The sequence below is a fragment of the Megascapheus bottae genome, chromosome 24, assembly GCF_031878675.1.
Source record: "Megascapheus bottae isolate mThoBot1 chromosome 24, mThoBot2.hap1, whole genome shotgun sequence".
NCBI classification, from domain to species: Eukaryota; Metazoa; Chordata; class Mammalia; order Rodentia; family Geomyidae; genus Megascapheus; species Megascapheus bottae.
In genome coordinates, this window is record NC_143532.1 from 9615255 (window position 1) to 9624773 (window position 9519).

Below are 9519 nucleotides of genomic sequence, written 5' to 3' on the forward strand. Positions count from 1 at the left end.
GTACTCCTTTTTTTGCTAAAGTAAGGAAATGTACGTCACTTAGCTACTAAAAATAATGACTAAACATGTAATTACTTTTATTAAAATGAGTTGTGCTTCTGTGGCCTCCCCCTCTTGTAGATGGGACCAAATACTGTATTTGAGCTCGACCTTAACCACCCTGAAGGTTGGGTAATGTCACTTTGGTCTGATGAAGACATTGGCTCACTTGCAAATTTGAAATAATTTTTTCAGGGTATGATCCTTTTTTTTGGCCAGTCCTGGGCTTGAGCTCAAGGCCTGAGCACTGTCCTTGGACTTTCTCAAGGCTAGAGCTCTACCACTTGAGCCTCAGCACCACTTCCGGCTTTTTTCTATGTATGTGGTACCAAGGAATTGAACTCAGGTCGTTGTGCATGCTAGGCAAGCACTCTACCACTAGGCCAAACTCCCAGCCCATCTTTAACTCAGTTTAGAATTCCTAAAGATTTTCTTCAAGCTTACCTCAGATACAAAGCTTATTTCAGATTTTCTTTTGACAAATGAGGTACTTTTAGAAATTTCTTTTATCTCACAGCATTAACAAAAATTCAGTAACTTTCCCAACTAGTAAGAACTTACTTTTAGTATTAACCAGATGTGTGGGTTACTAGTGTTCTTAAGCAGTTTATTTAATTCAGTTTCAGCACCTGGAATGGAGATAATGTGAAATCTCACATCATCCTGCACAGAAAGTGAATCATGGTAGTCTTTTTAGAATAAATAACAAGTGCCTGAAACCTTCTAAGTTATCCTTAATGAAGTTACTACTAAGTATTACTTGCTTTCCCTATCTTCATACGGTTTAGTGAACATCAGATGAGGTGGCAAACTTAAAAATTTCAGTGACTTACAAGATATATGCCTGCTATTTCTATAACTACCTCTGCTCCCTATTTCTGAATCCCTTATTTTCACTATGATATGACTAAATGCTGTGTTTTACTCATTGTTTGGTGAGTGTTGATCTTTTCCTCTATGTCAATTTATAGACACTACTTGTGACTAGCTGCCACTTCATAGCTCCTATTTCTTTTGGGTCTCAAATCTAGTCAAATATTCAGGAATGTTGTTTGCTTTTAGTGATTGCTGATTTCAAAGCAAGTCCATAAGCATATTGTAGTTGTAACTAAAATTAAGTCACTGTGAACATAAAATTGCTGCTACACTGTTGAGAATTCACAGTAGTCAAAGGTGAACTTCCTGTATATCCAAACGGATACTGACATGATGTAGTGGTTAGTACTTTTTTATCATCACACAGTTTGCAGTCTTCTTGATGTCTAAGCTTCTCTAAATCTAAAGCTACTAAAGTAAGTAATGCATATAACTTAGGATATTCCTTCCTAAATATAAAACACTAATAAGAGTAATTTATGGAGTTGGCATATTTGTTCTCATACACTCATATGAAAGTTTTGAGTTCCACCTACGTGTGTGGTTTGGCTGGTCAGTATCTCAGTTTCCTAATTCTGGAGAAGTTTTCTTTACTGTCATCCCTTGTGAGCAATCTGGCTCTTATGAGATGATTTTTCCAGCTCCAGGGTACATTCAGCTTGATCATTACATGTAATTATCCTACATTTGGGGGTGATATATCCTGCAAGAGTCTGCTGTTCCTTACGGGTAGTTTTAGATCATTATCAAAAAGATGTTGTGAATGAGTCTTGGTTTTCCTATGACCCAAGTTGATTGCAAATTAACTAGAGAAAAGTAACATAGAGAGAATGGCTTAGAACAATGACAAATACAAATGGGAGGCAGAGATGCCAGGTTTTTCTGCTTTTAGTTAATTCATGGTAACAAAAAGTCTAAATATCTGTTAAAATACACTTTTAGTAGGCCAAAAATGGTTTTCTCTATGGTGAGAACAACAGAATTAGCCTTACTTGTTGAGATTGCTTATGAGAAATTCTTATCCTTAGGTCCAATCTATAGGGCTAAAGTCATCTGTCAGTGGGAAGTCTTTAATTACAATATTTTTCTCTTATAGATCTCATGATCTAAGATATATTTAGAGCCTTGGGAACTTCCTTTCAATGACCAGCACAGGTGGTTTGGAGTTGTTGTTGTTCACTCCTCACCCTTACCACAAAGAATCTTATTTAAGGCATATTTTCTCTGATATCCTTTTTGTTAATCCAAGGAAATATTAGTACCAAAACCAGATGATATCTGTGTATCCTTACATATGACTACTTTAGGAAAATCCATGATTTTACTTAAAAAGAGGTAGTAATATTTTCCTTCAAAGAACCAAATTTTAACCTCTTTTGTAATAATTTAATAACCACCACTAAGAAGATCTTAAATGGAGTATAGAAAAGGAAAAAAGTCTGATTTACAGTGAGGAAAATCACCTTAACCAAATGATTGAAGTTAACAGTATCAGTGATAGTCATATTATTGCCATATATCCAATGAGAAGATTGTTTTACCTTTATTACGTTATCATATCTCTTATCTGGGGGACATTTTACAGAATAGCTGTCTAACACCTTTTACATCTGTCAAGATAATTGTCTTCGTTCTTGGTATTCTCATGTGGTTGTGATACAATAAGGGAATACCATATACTTGATGGCTCATTAACAGCAGGTGTTTATGTCTTCCATTTCTAGAAACTAAGAAGTTCCAGGAGTAGACACAAGCAAATTCAGTGTCTAGTGATGTCCAGTTTCCTGGTTCTTAGGCTTCTGTCTTCTTGTCTTAATAGTCTGAGAAATATAACTTTTTAAAGATAGCATGAAAAAATACAATGTATGTCATCTTTGTTAAATTTAGTGATGCATTTGATACAATGCCACATGACATCTGTGCACAATTAGTTCAAATTATCCTGGATATAAGCAGAGTCACATAGATTCAAAACTAGCTAGAGAACCATAAAAACTATTAATAAACAATAAATGGTCATGTATCAAGTTGAATATGTCCAGTTGCTACAAGGATCAGCACCTGAACATATTATATCCTGTCTTATATAACTGCTGTATTACTGGTGTAGAAAATGGAATAAAAAGCATGTTAATGAAATTCACAGGTGCCATTAAATTAAGAGGTGATTGCAAGTAACAAAGGGCAACAAAGCTATATAAAGGGACTCAGAGAGCTTAGAAATATGGAGAGGGAGTAACAAAATGGGATTCTGCTTCTCCAAGATAGAAACTACCACATTAGGAGAAAATCAATAAAATAGGTATTCAAGGAAAGTGAGACCTGAAAGTCATCAAATGGTCAAAAAGACCTGAGGGTGAAAATGAATAATAAAGGGAATGAATTTATGATAGAGTGGTTTTGAAGATTGCAGTACATACACCACATGTCATAGAATAGTTTGTTCCTTATACCTCTGGTTAAAAGGACATCTGGAAGACAGAACACATTTTATATCAAGTTGGTACCTAACCACTCTCGACAAAATAGAAGCAGTAATAAAAATGATTAAGCTCCAGAACACAGCAGACAAGTATATTCATCTTCAGTAAATTATACTGAGCTATTTTACACGTCTTTCCATTTGTAACTGCTGATACTACTTCACATCCAATGTAGGTGACCCTTCCTTCTGCAGGCATACAAATTATACCAAAGCCTCAGAGTACTTTACTTGCTTTTCTCTTCTTCTCCCTTGTCTCTCAAATTAAGCTTTCAAACTAATTCTTTTTTAATATTCTCATTTACATTTATATGAAATTACTTGATTGATTGCCGTGACTGTCTGGGGGCAATCTTTATTTGCAAATCAGGCATATATCCCTATGAGTATAAATAAGAGTAGTATTTGAGAAAGGTGTTGAAACTTGAGACTTAGATGAGTAACAACCAAAAGAAATAAACTCCAGATCTGAGTTTATGTAACAATGCAATTTTCCAGTAACCACAGCATGTAGCAAGTAACCTCAAGGTCATGTCATTCACTGTCAAAATTCATGCAAAATAATCAGTTTCTTTTGTATATGACTACACTTATCAAATCTCCTTTGTAAGTGACTATATTTATTAAATGTTATACAATAATTTTTTTAGCAGTATGATTGTTTGAATTCAGGGCTTGATGCTTGCTAATCAGGCATTCTACCACTTGAGCCACAACTTTAGCTACTTCTGTTATGGCTAATTTTTTTAAAGGGTCTTGCTGTTAGCTAGGGCCTGCTTAGACCTATCCCCTATTTATACTTTACACTGTAGCTAGGATGACAGGTGCATACCACCATGCCCAAGTATTGGTTGAGATGAAATCTCTCAATATTTTTGTCAGGGGGGCGGTTTTCACTTCTGAGTAACTAGGATTATAGGTGTAAGTTTCTGTCATCCAGAATGATAGACACATTTCTAGAAAGTTGTTTTAACATGAACAAGTCCATATGAATCTTCAAGTTTTAGGGTTTTTTTTTTCTAGACCTAGGGTTTGAACTCTGGGTCTGGGTGCTGTCCCTGAGCCTCTTTGTGCTCAAGGCTAATGCTCTACCACTCTGAGGCAGTTTATGGTGGATGTTAAACATCTAATTTGGCTCACCTAGAACTTCATTTCTTTAGGAAATCTCATATTCTTTAATATTATTATCATAGAAACCACTAATTACCATTTCCTGAAATTTCTTTAGTACTTAATATCTGTCTTACCTCCTTATAATCTAGAAATATTTTTATCTCATTCTCTTCGATATCCACCATATTGTTTTATTTATTTGTATATGTGTTAACAGTACTGGGGTTTAGACTCAGAGCCCCATCTTACTAGGTAGGCACTCCACTACTTGAGTGATGAAAAAACCCTAATCTTATTTTTTAATTATAATTCACAATATTGTGGGGGTTTTTCTGTTTATTTTTATAGTGCTGAGATTCTAAACTTTGGGCCTGATGCTTGCAAGGCAGGCACTCTACCACTTTAGCCATGAACCCAGCTTATATTTACTCTTTTTCAGTGTTATAGCCAAATATTAGGAATCATTTGTGTTTTAGAAGGGCTCCTAATCTTAGGGATGATAAGTTATCTTTCATTTATAATTTTCTAGTTACTCTTCATGAAGATAACACCCATGAATTCTCACCCTTATTAATTTCCTATATTTCCACCAAATGCCTTTTGTAAGGCACCTAAAAACAATTAGACATGAAAAAGTCCATATGAATCTTAAGGTTTTTTTTTTAATTGCTGATCTTAGGGCTTGAAATTGTCCTGGGTGTTATCCCTGAACTCCTTTTGCTCAAGACTAACACTACCACTTAAGCAACAGCACCAAATCTGACTTCTGTGACTAATTGAAGATGAGTCTCACAAACAGTATGTGTGTGTATATGTATGATTTAGAGGTCAAAACTTAGGGGCCAGGAGCATAGCCTAGTGGTATAGTGTTCACCTAGCATGCATGAAGCCCTGGGTTCAATTCCTTGGCACCACATACTCAGAAAAAGCCAGGGGTGGCACTGTGGCTCAAGTGGCAGAGCACTAGTGTTGAGCAAAAAGTGTCCAAGGACAGTGCCCAGGTCCTGAGTTCAAGCTCCAGGACTGGCAAGATAAATAAATAAATAAATAAATGTTTTTTAAAAGCCTAGAAAAATGTTGGTATGATTTATTCAGGGAAAGCAATGATATATTTGGATATTAGGGGGAATTCTGATGTTGATTCTTTTACTGTAGATCTGGATATGTTTAATTCTGAATAAAACATAATCATAACAATAGTCTCATATTAAATTCCAGAAGACAACTATACTTTATCCTGTCTGTTGTTCAATCAGGTTATATTTAACTTTCAGAAGTAATACTACAGTATACTTTGTAGAAAGGAGTGGCGGTCAGCCATGTTTTAAATCTCAAAAAATTACAGATTAGGGATGCTGGGGTGATAACTCTACGGTAGTAGATGTGCTTAGTATGTGCAAGGCTCTGGGTTTAAATAGAACATTTTAAGATCCCTTGTTATTGTGAGTCTGACATTGACAGTATGAGTGATTTTTTTCTTACCAGGTTTACTTATCTTCACTTTAGAGAGTGATGAATGACATAGGCTTATCAGGAACCAAAGTTATTACTTAAATTTACACCATTCTACTATGTGGACATGCCCTGGATTCTGAAAAGTATTTCTAGGGACTACTTAGAAGATAACGGAGGCTATATTCTTGCTATTCCTGTGAAAGTTAAGGTTGGAATTATTGATTGCCTCCTTTTGCCTAGTTATTTCAAGAAATTTATCATGTGAAAAACATTACTATTTCATTTTAATAAGTGGGAAATTTATTTCTATTCTGGCTCCTGTATTGTCTTCCTTTTAAAATTATCCACTTCTGCTATCTTTTTGGAGAGGTCACTAAGAAGTTTTTCCTAATTCATATTATTTCCCTTTATTTTTATACTTTGTCTTAAACTAAACCAAATGTTAAAATAATTAGGGAATTATCCTAATTGTGTCATTAAAGCATCATTTTTATTATTGTTACTTGCATATCGTATTCATGGAATGAGAACTTAATATTTGTCTTTATATTGAAATCCATTTTCTGGACTATGTTGAGGAAAAACAAGTATGCTGAAGATATAAAACCATCTAGACCATTTGCAACTTCATCTAGTGTTTTTCTTTAATCCTTTCATGATAACATGAATTAACTGAATTATTTTCACTTTATACTGAGGCTGACATTTACAGAGGTATGTTATTCATAATAGAATCTTTACTATCTTTTAAATCAGTGTTCCCATATGGATTTCCAAAGCATCCTTGAATACTGAAAGTATCTCCAAATGCCAAACTAAAATGTTCTCTTTTTTTTTTTTTTTTACTTTTTACTTCATTTCCTCTCATAGCTTCTCTTTCCACAGAAATTGGATAAGAAATTTCAAAAGAGTCACATCTCTTCCTTAGGCATAAAATGTGGATGTAGAATATGTATTCCATTCATTTAAAATACATGTCCTTGCTTACTTTATATATTGATAAAAAGGAAATTGTTTGGAATTTAACTCAATTTCTTACTATTTTTCTATTATTCATTTCACTATAGATCACTAATTCTTTATTCTTGGCTCATTAATCAAATACTAACATATGATATGATGAGCTTTAAGTTCATTCTTTTGTACCAAATTCATTGCAACTGCATGTTATCAGATAATGTGTGACCAAAATAAAATAATGGATCTCTAATGCCATTTTTCTAGACTCTGTCATGTAAAAAATATGCCCTAGTAATTTTATTTTCTTGGATTCTATCAGTTCACAAGAGGTTGATGTTATCTGAATATCCTTTATCTTTTTCCCCTTAAATTGTGATTATTAAGTTAATCTTAAACTTAGTGAAGAGACAACAGGGCTTTATTTGACATGACTTTAGTAAAAAAAAATAGGGGTTGTTCATAATCCATTTTTTCTTAATAATTTATATATCAATTAACAGAGAGTTTGTACTTTTGATGAAACCATTACTAGGTTTGCTAACACCAAGTTTCAAATTATATTGAGGACATAGAGGTGGATTCTTTGTTTTGTAGTTATTCCTTTTTGATACTAGGATAGGTTTAGATTTCCAAAATAAATTGTGGAGACTTTACAGTTTTTTAAATTGTATTAAAAACTATTTCATACTAACCTCTAGACATAAATACAATTACATGGGTCTGCCTCTCCAATCCCTGTTAACTCTTTTTTTTTTTTTTTTTTTGCCAGTCCTGTGCTTGAGCTCAGGGCCTGAGCGCTGTCCTTGGACTTTCTCAAGGCTAGAGCTCTACCACTTGAGCCTCAGCACCACTTCCAGCTTTTTTCTATGTATGTGGTACCGAGGAATTGAACCCGGGTCTTCATGCATGCTAGGCAAGCACTTTAACCACTAGGCCAAACTCCCGGCCCCCCTGTTAACTCTTGTAATTAGTAGGGTTTATTCTTCTTTCAAGTATTGGCCTCACTTACTGGATTTTATATAATGTCTTGATTATCTTATCTGTTTTTAGCCTTTTTGTATCAGCTAACCGAAAAGCTAGTTTTCTTGTTGGTTGTGGTTATACTGGTCCTATCCTACTCTTCCCTTGGCAAATAACATACTGCACTCTTATCACTCTCTCGTCTTTCTTTCACATGTGGTGGCAAAATGATTGCTTCTACCAGAAGCATACTACGCTCCCAGCCGCAAATGTTTATTTTTTCAAAACTGTAATTTTCTGGGCTGGGAATGTGGCTTAATGGTAGAGTGCTTGTCTAGCATGCATGAAGCCCTGAGTTCGATTTCTCAGAACCACATAAACAGAAAAGGCCAGAAGTGGTGCTGTGGCTCAAGTGATAGAGTGCTAGCCTTTAGCAAATTAATCTCAGGGACAGGGACAGGCCTTGAGTACAAACCCCAAGAGTGGCAAAAATTAATATTCTACTGTGTCTAGTTGTAACTGTGGCCTTTCTTTGATCCATTTATGTCTACAAACACTCAAAATTTCTTCCCATTTTTTTTTCTGGTACCAGGGCTTGGATTCAGTGCCTCATACTCAAAATCAGCTTTTTCACATATGACTGGCACACTTCCATTTGAACCACATCTCTGCTTCTGGCTTTGTGAAGATTAATTGGAGATAAGAACCTTTATGGAGGGTTGGCTTTGAACTGTGACTCAGATCTCAACCTGTTGAGTAGCTAGGATTACAGCCTTAAATCACTGCTGCTTGGTTTTTCTCACTTTTCAATATGCCGTCAGTACCCTTTATCAATTAAAAACTGATGTAATATATTCTACAGACAACTGATAAAAGGAAATGTGTGCTAATTGGGGAGGGGCAGAAATTGGCATATTATTGGGGTTCATTGAGGAGCTGCTTGGAAGACTTGGTTAAACTACACAATACATGTTAGCTCACTTAGCTGATACCTATCTACCAGTCCCTTTTGTTATGACTTCTGCTCTTAAAACTGGTGCTTTGGCATGGAGGTTCCTTGGATATTTCTACATAAGCTCTTAAAAATTGCATAAAAGAAGGAATGGCCATCACAGTCAGTTCAAAGCTGAAAGACACATAATTCAAAATGCTTCACTACCTTTCTGAAGCATGACTGCAATCTCATTAAATGTAGTTTTACTGAAGCAGAAACACTTAGGTTTGCATCTCTTCATTGTTTCAGGTCAGCTCTATAGACTTGATATCACATTATCTGTATTTTGTCCTTGAACCATAACAAACTCTACTCCAGAGTCACCTAGCAAAACAATGTGTCTGTCATCTTAGCTTCTTCAAGCATCCTTTTAGCCTACAATTTGCTGTAGATGGGCGATATCACTTAACAATTCTTGTTTATTCTTAACCTACAGATTCACATAGAAGCCTATGGCTTTTCAAATACAAGTTTCCATTTACCAAAATATTTACCAAGATATTTTAATCCCTATTGATATTTGGGGTTTTATTTTTCTGAAGAGTGAAGGTTCTAGTAAAATTCTGAAATAGAATGAAAACTGATTCTTTTGTAAAGTTCCCTCTCATAGGCAAACAAAGAGTGGGAGATAAAGGAGGGA